Genomic DNA, 14730 nt, shown 5'->3' on the forward strand with positions numbered 1-14730 from the left:
TAAAATACAAAATTTATATCTCAGAGCACACCCATGAAAACTTAATATAAAAGACTTCTTTATGCCAATGGGTCTTTCTTTAAGCAAGCAGCCAGGCTGTCTGGCATTTTCTCCTCTTCTACCTCTCAACCTTGTGTCCTGGGAAAACTTCCCTAAGTCCATTTTCAGTGTTCCTCATAAATGACATTTTCCATGATTCCCACAGGCAGACTTGGGCAGTTTCTCCTCCAAGAACCCAGAGTAAAGCACATGTCACCTTGTACTGTAACTGTCTCCACGTCTACCTCTCCTGTTGATGGGACTTTGTTCTTTTTGTCTCATTTTCAAAATTTTTCAATTACAGTTTATATTCAATATTATTGTGTGTTAGTTTCAGATGTACAGCATAGTGGCTAGACAATTATATACTTTACAAAGTGTTCTCCCCAGTATTTCCAGTACCCACCTGGCACCATACATAGTTATTACCGTGTTAGCAACTGGGGTGGTGAATATACAATGCAATCTACAGATGATGTCTTATAGAATTGTACACTGGAAACCTATATAATTTTATTAAGCAATGTCACCCCAATAAATTCAATTTTAAAAAAACAGCAATAGTATTGACTGTAGCCCCAATGCTGTACTTTACATCCTGTAACTATTCTGTAACTATCCATTTGTACTGCTTAATTCCTTTGATGTGACTTCTTTGAAGACTAGGATCTGTCTTTGCCATCATGGCTCCAGGACCATTGCCTGACACATAAGGCTCAATAAATGTTTGTTTAATGTATGAAAGAGTGAATTAATATGCTGGCAGACAATGGAAATGAACTCAGAAGAACATAATTTAACCATAAATGATTAACATTAACATTCAGCTATGGCCAAGGCCAAAATTATTTTTTAATTAGTTTATTTATTGGGAGATATCCTAGGAAATGTTACCACGTGTAGCCTGGAGAATTAGAGGTTGAAGGGGTTGCTGCTGAGCAACTTGAGTATGGCCCCAAGTGCAATGTCTCTAAAGCTTTTGGTAACTAACTACAGAGTTTTTAAAATCCCCCCTACCACCTTGTAAATTCATAAATGTCCTTTAGGTTGAGAATCACTGATGTAAGACAAGCTTTACAGGAAATAATTATGTAAATTAATATTGTTGACTAACCTTTTGATTCCATTTATGGGTTTAAAAATGCACTGCAATATTTATTAGATAATCTTATTGTTTTTGTCAAATAACTAGAAAAGTGAGTGCAGTATGGGAGAAAGAGTCAGACAACTCTAAATCAAATCTCACCCCTGCCACCTCTGACTTGACCCCAGGCAAATTATCCCAAATCACAGCCTCACTCCTTCACTTAATGAGGAGGCTGCAGTAAACCCTAGCTACTTTGCAGTGATCTATTTAAGCTCTTCAAAAATTGCCCGTCACAAACATATAAATGTTTGCACCAGCTCCTAACCTACCTCCCAATTCACATTTCCTTTGAGACTTGTGTTTCTGGTGTATGTGTTAGCTCATATCTGCTTTTCCACTTTCATTACAGTTTCATAGCTCATTCTATGAGCCATCGTTGGCCTGTTTGTCCTCGGAGCCATTCCTCGCCCCTCTCCTGTTCTGTATCACAGGGCAGTCATCCCCTAGCAGATGCATTTCTCAGGCTCCTCATGTCAGATGGAAGCCATAGATGGGGATTGGTGTGTAGAGGGGGTAAGGGAGAATCCAGGTGTTGTCCCCACTCTCTCTGTCTTGGGTGGTGTCTCCAACAATGATAGTCTTCTCCGTGCCTTCAAACATACTCCTCTTTCTGTAGTCCCAAGTTCTGCCAGTCAATCCTCACTAAGATGTTCCGGACCCAACAGATACCTCCAGCATTTTTTTTTTCCAGTTACAGTTGGCATTCAGTGTTATTTTATCAGATACCTCCAGCTTTCGAGGTCTATTACCAGGTTCTCCTCTTAGTGTGCCTCTAACTCAAAAAGCAGTAGTGGCTCCCTGCTGATGTTAATCTCTGCATTCCATCATCTTTTGCTTGGATTTTCAGCTCACCCATCACTTTTATAACTGATTCCATGTATTAAATTCCCTCTCTATAACACACTCAGAATAGTTTCTGTTTTCTCTACTGGATCCTGACAACTCTTTGAAAGTGATAAAAACATCTTTATTGCCTTTACTAGTCACAATAGCTTAGATGATCCCACGCCTATGAAGCATGCTGAAAATACCGATTCCCCCGGCCCAACATACAGAGGTAGTGATTTAGTTGTTTTTGGTGCATGGCCCAAGAATATGAATTTTGAAAAAGCTCACCAGGTGGTTCTGATACACAGAATTGGTACAGAGAACAGCAAAGCCAGGCTGAGTGATGCGGCGAGGGTGGCGGGGTCCCCTATGTTCATTTGCCTCCTGAGGGCTGCACTTCTGCAAACTAGCCTCATAGCAAGAGCCTTGGCAAAATCTAAACTGATTACATCCCATGGATATTATAGGACAATTCATTATAATGTCAAAACAGTACAAGAGAAATTGGAGAATGACAAGGGATCATTTACAAAATTAAATGAGATTGTATAATTGATACATCTCACACATAGTTGTTACTTAATAAATGATAGTATCTTCCTTAAATTGAGTGAAAGCACAGAAATATAGAGAGATATGAAATACTGTAAGTTATTTCTTTTTGAAGCTTACAGAATTCAGACATTAAATACCAGAAACGATAGATAAGCAATAAAATATTTTTAAAATCTATCATTTCTTAGCATATGTTAATTTTGGCTGAGCTGATGTCTCAACAGGGTAACCATGACACCACAAGTTGGCTCCATTTAATGTCAGAAATAATTTAAGAAAATAAGTCCATACTGGGAGTCTTGTGTTAGATTACATATTAATACATTTCCCAAGGAGATCTGAGTCTTATGATTATGCCCTTACTTGGCCACTAGAATTTCTACATTCCAGGATCTTGCCAGAGACTATAACTTCCAGCACTCCACTATCCAATTCTTATCAAAAGTTGGTTATGAGAAGCAATATTCATGAAAGACTGCCTTAAGGATACACATTCTCTTCATTCCTCATCTAGCTAGTCTAAATATTATGCATGGTTTAAGTCAACTCTTCAGATTTCCATGTAATAACTTCTTGTCAGTTTCCCCCTACAGGGCAGGATTAATGAAAAAAGACATATATATCCTTATGGAGTTTTTAAGCTGTGTTAAAAAAGGGAAAACTTCTATAGGTTTCTAGATAGAGAAAACCAATTAGTTGCCAACACAGGAGCATTAGAGTAGCTTGAAACTACTCAGCTGTAAGCCAAGAAGCAAGAAGACAGCAGTACTATACTAATAGAGATGAAAGGAGAGGACTGTGAGCCAGAATCCTGCACCAACCAAGAGATCTAGTCATATATAAGGAGAAAAGAAGACATTGGAGTAATACTGGGCATGGGTATGGGTGTGGAGTGACTCAGAGTGGACCATCCATGTGTCACTTCTAAGGAAACGATTGAACCAAATAAAAATTGAATCAGAACAAAGGTGTCAGGATAGGGTAAGATGAAGAGCCAAAGAAACAGTGATGAGCAAAGAACCTTATAAAACTTATGGTTGAGTCTAAATAAATGATGATAATGTGACTGCGAACTACAAATTATTAATTAAGATTTCTTGAAACAGCAGAGCCATGTTGACTAAGAGGAGCTATTTGAAGTTTGTAGAGGAGCTGCCAGTGAGAGAGTAAAAGTATTTCAAATATTTTCTCTTGTGAACAAGAAGATAGAACAGATGGCATGGCTTGGGCTCTCTGGAAGCAGGCACTGAGATAGAGTTTGAGCATAAGACATTTATTAGGGGTCAAAATATATATGAATATGTCCCCCCCAAAATATGTTGAAGTCCTAATCCCCCTCTTATGAACATGACCTTATTTGGAAATGAGTCTTTGCAGATATAATCAAGTTAAAATAAGGTCATTAGGTTGGGTCCTAATCTGATATGACTGGTGTCCTTATAGGAAGAGGAAAATGCCATGTGAAGACAGAGACACACTAGGAGAACTCTGTGTGACAGCAGAGACAGAGATTGGAGTGATGCAGCCACAAACTAAGGAATGCAAAGGGTCAATAGCCACCACCGGAAGCTAGAAAGAGGCAAGGAAGGATTCTATGCAGAGGTTCAGGGTGAGCGCGGTCCTGCTGACGCCTTGATTTTGGTTCTAGCCTCATAACTGTGAGAGAATAAATTTCTTTCTTTTTTTTTTTTTTTTTTTGTAAGCCACAGAGTTTGAAGGCTAATACAACCTGAGAAAGGAGGAGGAAGGAAGCATGGCTGGGCACGTAGAGGGAGAAGGCAAACTCCCATATAGGACCCACAATCTGGGGCCAGCTTGGTGGGGAGCTGCCCCATCATTCATTCACAGCACGTGGCTGCCCAGGGAGGCTGTGACTTGGGGTGAGCTGGCTCTCTGCAAAAGCAGATCCTAAGCAGCTGGAAGTGTCTGCTGGCCATGTTCTCAGTGGTGAGCATCTTCTGCTCCTGCAAGGGCGATCTGGGTGGCAAGTCTTTATGTCTTCTGCTGTAGGTCAAGGGGAAAATGTCTGGGTTGTGGGGACAGTGGTTATCTTATTTAGTAGAAAATATAGATTTAGTGATTTAAAAATAGATAACTGAACAAATATTTTTAAATAAAATTATTTAATTACTCGGAAGAAAATGGAATTATAAATTGATTAACCCAGCAAAAAAGGAATGAATAAATAAATGCAGTAACAATAAATGTAATTTAATAGTAACAGATACAATGGGAGCAAACCAAAAAAATCTTATCACAATAGATGTGAATTTGTTGAAGTACCCTTTAAAATGATAAAGACTCTTAGATTGGTAATAACTAAATAAAACCCAGTTTTAAGCTATTTTTAAGGATCACAGCTAAAACAAAATGACAACTAAAAAAGTTGAAGATTAAAGAAATGGACAAGGATATGTCAAGCATCAACTTGTCAAGGATATTAGCATCAACTTAGATGGAACCCAAGACTTAAATTATTAAATAAAAGAAGCTACTTCTAAGGATAAAGAGTACAATTCACAAGGAAACTATTATATGCCTATCCTTTACATACATATTTATGTAAATCTGAGGCAAAAAACAAAAAGTAGAAACATGGGAGAATATGATAAAGACATAATCATATTAGGGAATTGTAATGTATTCTTCCATAGTTTAAGTATACAGTGGTATAGAGTGGTATTATCTAGTGTTTTTGTACAATATAAACAGAAAATACACATTTTTTTCTTATGTCTTTTATGGCCACAGGGAAAAAACTTAATGAATTTGGAAAGAAAAAAGATTGTTTTATTCATCCTATTTTGTGATCCCAGGGTAGTAAAACAAGAAATGGGCAATGAAAGAATAATAATTAAATTGTAAATACTTGAAATTATGAAACTCTTTTGTAGATGATTTCTGGATCAAAGTGAAGATCAAATCCAAAATGACAAATTATCTGGCAATTGATTAAGCAGAACATTTTACAACAAAACTTACAGAGAAATGGTTAATATAGTCAGACATACTTTCTAGCTTAAATGCTTTGGCTAAGTATTGCATCTAAGAAATTTATAAGATAAGTCAAAAGAAAATATTATTGTCAGTAAAAGCTATATTAATGGGAATGACCACAAAACAAAGAAAATCCGAGTAATGAAGAAAAAAATAAGTTATATATACAACATTAAGAATATGTGTATGCATACATATAATACACCCATATACACTACTTATAATGCATATACATGTGTACACACAAAAAAAATCAGAAATCAGCGGAAAGACATTACTTAGATCCTAAAAGGATTTAAAGGATTCAGTAGGAAATATTATATGCAACTTTATGGCAACAAATTTAAAAATCTAAAGAAAATTGATAGTTTTCTTAAAAATGTATAGATTACTAAAATTCATTCCAAAGAGAGGTTATAAATTCCAACAAAGTAATAATTGTAAAAAATCTGAGTGTATATAAAGAGAGAAAGCCTTCCAACTTTATGAAAAGTGTTAATTCCTAATGCCAAAGCCTAATAAAGATGGGACAACAATCATTTAATTTCGACCAAGAGAACACCCTTTTTAAAATGCTAGCAAATTAAACCCAAGTTAGGGTTTATTCTAGAAATGTAAGTATGATTTTGCATTATAAAATCTCTCAATGTTACATATTGACACAACAGAATAAAGAACAATATATAATTTAATGTGTTCCTAATAAAAAAATTAAATTGGATGTAGCAGAAAGAACCTACTATGCTATCAAACAAACAAAAGCATGATGTTGGGTGGTGACTACTGCAGGATTATGTTATAAATGCCAGGCCCTGCACCTGTTACTCAACATCATTGTAGAAAGTCAGTGAATGCAATAGGAAAAGGCACAGAAATAAGCTGTATAAATATTGCAGGTGATGTGATTAAGATTCTACTTAAAATCTTTTAAAGATCCTATAAGTGGTTTTGGTAAAATGACTAGGTGAAATATAATAGGTGAAACCCAATTGTTTTTCTTTCCGTGAGTTAATAACTGGTTAGAAAGGCAAATATAAAATTCCCTATTTAAAAGAGTGACAAACTAAAATATTTGAGAATGAATTCAGTAAGACACAAGACAAATGGAAAAAGGTAAGATGGTAGTAAAAGATATAATATTTCTAGAAATGTGGAGCTATACCTGTTTTGAATAAGAAACACTCATAATTCCAAAAAAGAATGATCCTACCAAATTAATGTACAACTTAAATATAACTCCAGTCAGAAACCCAGCTTGGATGTGGGACCTATTTTCAGATAAATTGATATGATTTTAAAGTCCATCTAAAAATATAAATGTGAGAAACTTACTGAACTTGGAAGAAAACATGATATGGGGAATGTGCGCCAATAGATATCAAAGTATACTGTCATACTACTGCATCTAAAATAATGTGATGTGAGCTCAGGAATCAATAAGCAAATCTTTTGGACACAGTAAAAAGTCCAGAAATAGATTGAAGTATGTAGGAAAAAGTATCGATAATATATACCAAAGGTGGCATGCCTTTCTAGTGAGGAAAAGATAGATTATAAGGAAGATCATATTGGGGCAATTAGTTTTCTATTTGAGTGAAGATGAGGTTAGGTTCCATTAGAAATAAAGACCTAATGTTTAAAATGGAACTGTAAATATATTAGAAGAAAATACAGGAGAATACTTGTATAACATCAGCTTAGGGCAAATTCTCCCAGGTAAGATAGTAAATCCACAATCTATAAAGGGAAAATTAGCAGATTAAAAATGTCTACCTGACAAGACAACATAAATTAAGCCAAAAGATTAACAGTAGTTACATCTTATTAATTTCTACTGAATAATTAAAACTAGGAAATTAATACTTTCAACCTAAAAAAAAAAAAAAAAAGATTAACAGTAGCTTACAATTCATATGACAGAGTTAGTGTTTAATAAACTAGGACATATTGCAAATTGGTTGTAAAAGAAAAAAGATAAACAGCACAGTATAAAATAGGCAAAGGGCATGAACTGGAAATATAAATCACCAGTAAACCTGTGAAAAGAATCAGCCCCATTAGCAGCGATGGAACGAGAATTAAAACGACTGAGATACCATGATCTGCCCATCAGGCTGGCAAACATTTTAAAGATGGCCAACATCAAGTGCTGATACATATGTCAATAAGCAGGTGCTCTTCACACACCATTGGACAGATTGTTCCAACCTTTATAGCTGTGGTCCTTCAAACAGTTAATGCACTTATCAAGTCTGGCCCAACTTCCAGGATTCTTTTCCACAGAAATGAAAGTACTAAAATTTTAAAGACATTTGAATAAGGCTGTTTATTCCTGCTCTGTTTATGGTAGCCAAACCCAGAAAGAGTCTGCATGTTCATTCAGAAGGGAGTGGTTGATTAAATGATGCTCTGTCCATCTTGTGGAATATATTACAATTATTTAAAAGTGAGATAGATATATAGATTTGAAAAAATCTGAAACATTGGTAAGAGTAAACAGAAAAAGTAGGTGTGTGTGTAAACAAGCACAGGGGGAATTCTGGAAGGATATGCAACAAACTTAACAATAGTTATCTTGGGGTGGGGAGATGCAGTGGGTCTATCATTTTTAGTTTTTATGTCTCTGTATTTTAAAATTGGTTATCATGAGTAAGTATCTCTTCTGTATAAAAACATTATTATAGCAAGGAAGGTTTGTTGAACTGTTCTTGGAGGTGTATCATCTAAACAACCCTCATGAAAATCGCAATTGATGTACCACAGGGAGAATAGTGAAAAATTGTCCACACACCATAGAGGGTCTCCTTTATGAAGACCCACAGGAGAAATTTCTGCTCTGCCTTCAATCCCCTGATACCTGTGGTTCCTTTGAGCAACTGGTTTGCTCTAACTTATGGACATTGGACATTTAGGTGACTGATCATTTCATTTGCTGTGACCACTAAGGATCTCAGTGAAATCAAAGAGTACAGAGTCACGCGGTTTACATTCTATGCGTAGCCCATATTGCTGGCTTCATCCTGTTCTCCCCACCTTTGTTTTTCCTTCACACACATCCTTTACTTTATTTTAGTTTTAACCAATAGCATTGTATGTACAGTAGTCCCTCTCTATATTGTGGTTCACTTATTGTGGCCTCACTGTATCGCAGGATTTTAAAAAATATTATATTTAATTATTTATCACGGACTTTTCACTATATCGTAGGATTTTGTGGTACTGTATATGTATGTTGTTAAAGTTACGTAGGATTACATGGATGGAACTAGAATGAATTATGCTTAGTGAAATAAGCCAGGCAAAGAAAGCAAAATACCATATGATATCACCTAATACAGGAAACTAAAGAGCAACACAAACAAATGAACTAAACAGGCAAAGACTAGAATAGTAGTCAGTAGGGGGGAGGGGGGAGGGAGAGAAGGGAGATAAGTAAGGGAAGGGTCTAGTCAAGGAACGTGTATGAATGACTCATGGACATGGGCAACGGGGAGGGATATGATTGTGGGAGAAGGGATGGGCTGGGAGGGGGGAGCAATGGGGGAAAAATGGGACAACTGTAATTGAAAAACCAAAAAATAAAATTTAGAAAAAAAAATGGTTACGTAGGATTAAGAGTATAGAATATGTTTATAAAAGTGTGGAAAAGGTTAAGGGTGTGGGAATGGTTAAGGGACTGGTAATGGTTTATAAGTGTGTGGGAAGGGTTTATAAAGCCTTAAAATATATATAGATACTAAAATAAATGTAAGGTTCCTACTTCACAGATTTTCACCTATTGTAGGGGGGTCTAGAACGTAATACCCGCGATAAGTGAGGGAATACTGTGTCCTGATAGCCACCTGTGATCCTTTGGGGAGGATGAGGTGGAAATATGAAAAAATAATGACCAGTGATTTCTATTTTAACAGGAACCTGGGAAGGAAAACAGTCTCAACAATGAATAGCCTGCCCATGATGACCAACAACAGATGACTTGCCATTTCATTTACTAAGGTAAGGAAATACAGTCTATATTTTTCATTTATTCCAGCTGACTCATTGTAGAGCCCTTACCTCTTTTATTTTATACTTATTTACAAATATTCTAAATTATATATCTAGTTCATGACCTTTAACTTTAACATTATCAAATTTAAAATAAGCAACAAGCAAATAGAAACAGGAAATTGTGTAAATGTCACTATGCCTGAAGGGGCAAAGCCCAGGAGATGTGGCCTCTGCTGTTAATTACTGTGTGTGACGAAATTCTTGAATAGCATTAGTGTTTTCCTTATTTTTAAATATAGCAGAGCTCGCTGCAGAATACTTGGAGAATAGAACATATATAAAATGAAAATCCAAATCATTCATAATCCATCATCCGTAGATAACCACCAGTATTTCTATAAATTTCTTTTCTCCTTCCTTTTATGTGTACATAAAAATATATATGATTATAATGTTTTTGAAAACAATATTTTTAATCCATACTTACCTTGGCTTTCATAATTGTAAGTGACACACTTAACTGGTATAGGAACATAGCAAGTCTAGGAACAAAGAGTAATCAACCACTGTAACCATTTTACTAACCATTTGCAGTTAACTAGAACATCCTAAGCATCTCATTTGCCTCTTCTACACAGATGTCAGTTCATAGGTGTGCATGACCTCTGTTAAACATCAATCACCCTACAGAAAAAAATACCTTTGAATCTAGGTGACACTTCGTGGCCTCCCTTTATTACAATTATCTGTTTTGTGCTGTTTAAAAGGAATTGTTTTTTAAAAAACAAGTTTACTAATTCTCTCCTCTTCCCTATTGTCGAGTCAGGGGTGATTTACAAAGTAATAAAAGAAACCATCTCAACATCTGTCCTTCCTTTATGCCAATTAATCAACTCCTTATTATGATTGTTTTTTTCAAGCACCCTTCAGAGTCGCCCTTAAAGCTTTTCAGTTTTAAAAGATGCAAAATCTTAGAAGTGAAATTACTTAAATGGCATTCCTTAGGGAAGTGTTAATTCCCTTAGCCATATTAAAAAGTTGATGGTTAGGGAAAAATCCTACTCTTCTTTCTTATCATTAGTACAAACAAAATTGGAGACACAAGCATACCCTAATATAGAAATGAGCTGAAATTTTGTACAGACAATTCAATAAAGAAATATGCAAGAAAGAAAGAAATATGACAGAAAAGGTTTACCCTTACTATTAATTATATAAAAGCAATATAAAATATTTTTGCCTAAAATTAAGTTGGAAAAGTGTTTTGTTTGTTTGATTTTAAATGAAAATACTTGATGCTGGTAGAGCTATGAAGTAGGTATGATATTTTACCCAGTAGATATTGTTCTAGGAATCTGTGGCAGGTCTAATGAGACATGCTGTTGGTATAAGAACATAGAGTTTTATTTGTAACAGAAAAATAGGATGCTATCCAAATGTCCATGAATAAATATTGAATTATGATAAAACTTTATGACATTATTCCGGCATTAGAAATTATTTCTAATTAATACTTAGTGACGCAGAAAAATGTTTATGATATAAAGTTAAGTGAAAGGGCAAACACAAAATTGTATATAATACATTATTCCAGTTTTGTTTAAAAGAAAATACATTTGGAGAACATCAAACAGTGAAATAGCCAAATATTAACAATTCTTATTTTTGGATAGTTGGATTAAAGGTGATGGTTTTATTTTCTTCTTTATATTTTTTCAAATAAATTTAGTATAAAAACAAATACTGTTATCTTTAAAATTCTAAATTTTAAATTTTAAAATGATTGAAAAATAATAAATAATCCTATATTTGATTAAAATAATCAAGGATTATTTCTACTGAAATGCTTATAGCCTAAAAGCCTTTTTCATTTATGGAGGAAGTTATAAGGGGTCCATATTGCCCTTTAGTCCATGCCAATTATCTACTGTAGCCATGCCACTGGCACCTTTCAAGGAATTCCACATCCAAGGTGATTGGTGGTATGTGACCCCTCAGTAATGTCTGTATGTGAGAAATGCTCACAATAAAAACCCGGACACAGGACCTGAGCAGCAAAGCAAGGCGTTTATTCACGAGTCTGCAGAGTCGGGCACACCCTCAGCCAGGAGAATGTGCAGAGGGAAGTAGACAAAGAAAGCTGGTTTATAGTAAAGTGCCCCACCCTAAAGTTAAATCGATTAGCTTCCCCACCCTGAAGTGAAATTGATTAGCTTCCTCACCCTAAAGTGAAATTGATTAGCTCCCCCACCCTAATGGGATTAGCTCCTCCACCCCTCTCCTTCTTCCCGTTTCTCCATTACTGGTTACTCTGGAGTTACAATCTAACCGATCATCTAAATGCCCCTATTGTGATTTGTAAATATGCTAATACTGTCAACTCCCTTCTCAGAGACCCTTTAATTACATTTGCCCTTTGTTATTACTGATTTTCTACTGGTTTGGGAGTCACTATTTCCTTGTTTCATACATGTATCAGCTTCCTTCAAGGGATCAGCTGTCTTCCCAAGCACAATGCACTCAGATAGATGGACTAGATGCTGCCTACATTGATCTAATGGCATCTTCTTATTCTCTTTACCTATTGATTTATTCTTTTATTCTACAAACATTTATTAAGCATACCTACTAGATGGCAGTATACCTTTAAGTACTTGAGGTACATTAGTGAACAAAACAGACTAAAATTTCTGTTTCTGTGGAGTTTAAATTCTTCGGGAGGAGACAGACCAAAACAAACAAAAACTCACTATAAGAAACAAGTAAACTTTATAGTCCGTTGGACACAGAGTAAAAGAAAAAAGACCTTGAGTTAAGGGGAATCTGGAGTATGTGGGCGGGGAGGAGCTGAACAGTTTAAGATAAGATGGTCCAGCTAAGCATCAAACAGAAGTTGACATTTGAGCAAAGACTTGAAGAAGATAAGCAGGGATTTATGCTTATCTGTTTATGCTTGCCCATTCAGGCAATGGTAATAGTTAATGCACCAGCATTCGGATGTGTTTGAGGAACAACAAAGAACTTCTGAAGCAGAGGGACAGAGGGAGAGTAATTCAGAAGAGCTGAGGTCAAAGAAGGATTAGAGAGAGGATGGGTGAGTCATAGAGGGCCTCATAGACCATTTGTAAGGCTTTGACTCTGGGTGAAATGGGACCCCTGAGCCTGATATTATCAAACCTTTCAGATATGCTAATTCCACTAATATGTTATTCTAAACTCACCAAACTGTCATGAAAAGACTAGAAAAATTAATTATTCTTTAAATGAATTAAGCAGAGACAGCGTGGAAGCAGTAGTGTGTGAAACATGTCATCGAAACCTTCAAACTCTAAAATGGACAGCATGAAGAGACACAAGTGGAATTCAAAATTTATAAAGAGCATGCTTTGATTGGCAGGCAATGATAGGTACACCTGCTAAGGTTGGCTTGCCATGGTCCATTCTTGCATTTTCTTGGGTGGCTTTTAGTCACCTCAAGATCATTGGCAGTGTGAGTAAACTCAGGCATGTAGTTCCAATGCAGAGAAGTGGCTGGCCAGTTCTTAGGTTTTACACACACTTTGTTTATTATGCTATGTTTATTAAAAGCCCAAGATTTAAAATATGCTTCAAAGGCGTATGAGAAAGTTTTACCCCTTCCAGGTGTATAGAATGCTCTTCATGCAATTTAAGATATCATGGTTCACTGATTATATAGTATCCTTGTTTACACATAAATAACTAGTTTTAAAAATTAAAATGAATTAAAATTTAAATGCAAGAATCTTAGTATTAAAAAGTGAGAGAAATACATATTTAAATATCTGCTATCTCCCAATGGAAAAATATATTTTAAAGCATTGGAAGAAACCTAAAATGTAGTCAATAGTTTTGAGTATGAAAAATGTAAAAGTCCTCTGTCATAATTATAAAACAAATTTAAATACAGCAACATGTAAAATATTAATAATGTGCTTGGAAACAGATTAATAACCTTAATACATTAAAATCAAAAAGGAAATAACTACTATCAATAATTATAACAGGTACAAATCAATAACTAAAACACTAAGACGCTTACTAGCTAAATGGACAAAACAATAGAAAGCTCAAAAGAAGAAATGCAAAGAGCTCCAAAAAATAAAAAATACAAAAAGATATGCAATGTTAACCTTTACTAATAATTTTCAAAGCTGCAAATTAAAGTTAGGAGATGCTTTCTTACACATATCAAATTAGAAATGATATTAGTGTTTACTAAGCATGTAATGATATCAGCTCCCACTCACTGCTGACAGTGTAAGTGGGTATATTCTTCTTTGAAAGAAATTTAGCAATATGTAGTGAGAACTTCCCATTTTTTAATGGCCTGGTATTTCTAGGAATCTAGTCCAAGAAAACATTGAAGTTGGACAAAGACAGAAGCATAAGAGGCAAAATCCTTGGACTACATCAACAATTCTTTAATAACACACAATTGTGTTTACATAGTGGTACGTTGCAACTAGAAAAAAGATTTTATTCTTACAATGAGATTTTTATAATCAAATGGGAAAATGCTTATCACATAAACCAGTTATTTCCAACCTTTTTCATCTCATGGCACTCATAAACTAATTACTAAAATTCTGCAACACACCAAAAAGTATATTATATATTTCCCCAATCTGACAAAAAAAATTAGGTATCATTTTGATTCATTCACACTGGATGGCTATTATTGTGTTAGCTGCCATCATTTTTTTAAATCTGACTGTCTAAAGGAAAAGAGGTCAGTGCCCCTGACTAAATAGTCAGGCATTGAATGTTTTTAAAAATCTTGCAGGACACTGGTTGAAAATCACTGACATAAATGTTTAGTGAAAAACTGTGGGTAAGATGGTGTCATAATATTTTTAGTGTGCAAGTACATAGAACAAAAAGTGGAACAAATGTGTCAAACGGAACGGTGGAGTTGACCGAGGGTAGTAGAATTGAGTAACTTTGTGTTCTGATTCTTATTTTTTGGTACTTTCTGGATATTTTTATAGGAAGCATCTATAACCAGAAAAAAAAAAAAACTTAGAGGCTTTGTAGAAAGAAACTTATTTGCATGCTATGGGCTTGGACTTTCATAGCATTTTTCTTATGAATAAAGTGTACTACCAAAATGATTTATAAGTGAAGATTTACTTTGGAAAGATTGGGGAGCACTG

At 35.1% G+C, this 14730-nt stretch overlaps 1 protein-coding gene across 2 annotated transcripts in view; it reads left to right on the forward strand.

The window, feature by feature from the left end:
- PIP5K1B (phosphatidylinositol-4-phosphate 5-kinase type 1 beta) overlaps positions 1-14730 on the forward strand; it is a 326134-nt gene that overhangs the window by 119657 nt on the left and 191747 nt on the right. For both annotated transcript variants that reach the window (XM_090275861.1, XM_090275862.1), the window contains exon 2: positions 9478-9562. The gene's annotated coding sequence lies outside the window, so the exon portion shown is untranslated. The remainder of the gene's footprint in view (positions 1-9477; positions 9563-14730) is intronic.

This window comes from Furipterus horrens, unplaced genomic scaffold (genome assembly GCF_987537825.1).
Source record: "Furipterus horrens unplaced genomic scaffold, mFurHor1.1.pri manual_scaffold_4, whole genome shotgun sequence".
NCBI classification, from domain to species: Eukaryota; Metazoa; Chordata; class Mammalia; order Chiroptera; family Furipteridae; genus Furipterus; species Furipterus horrens.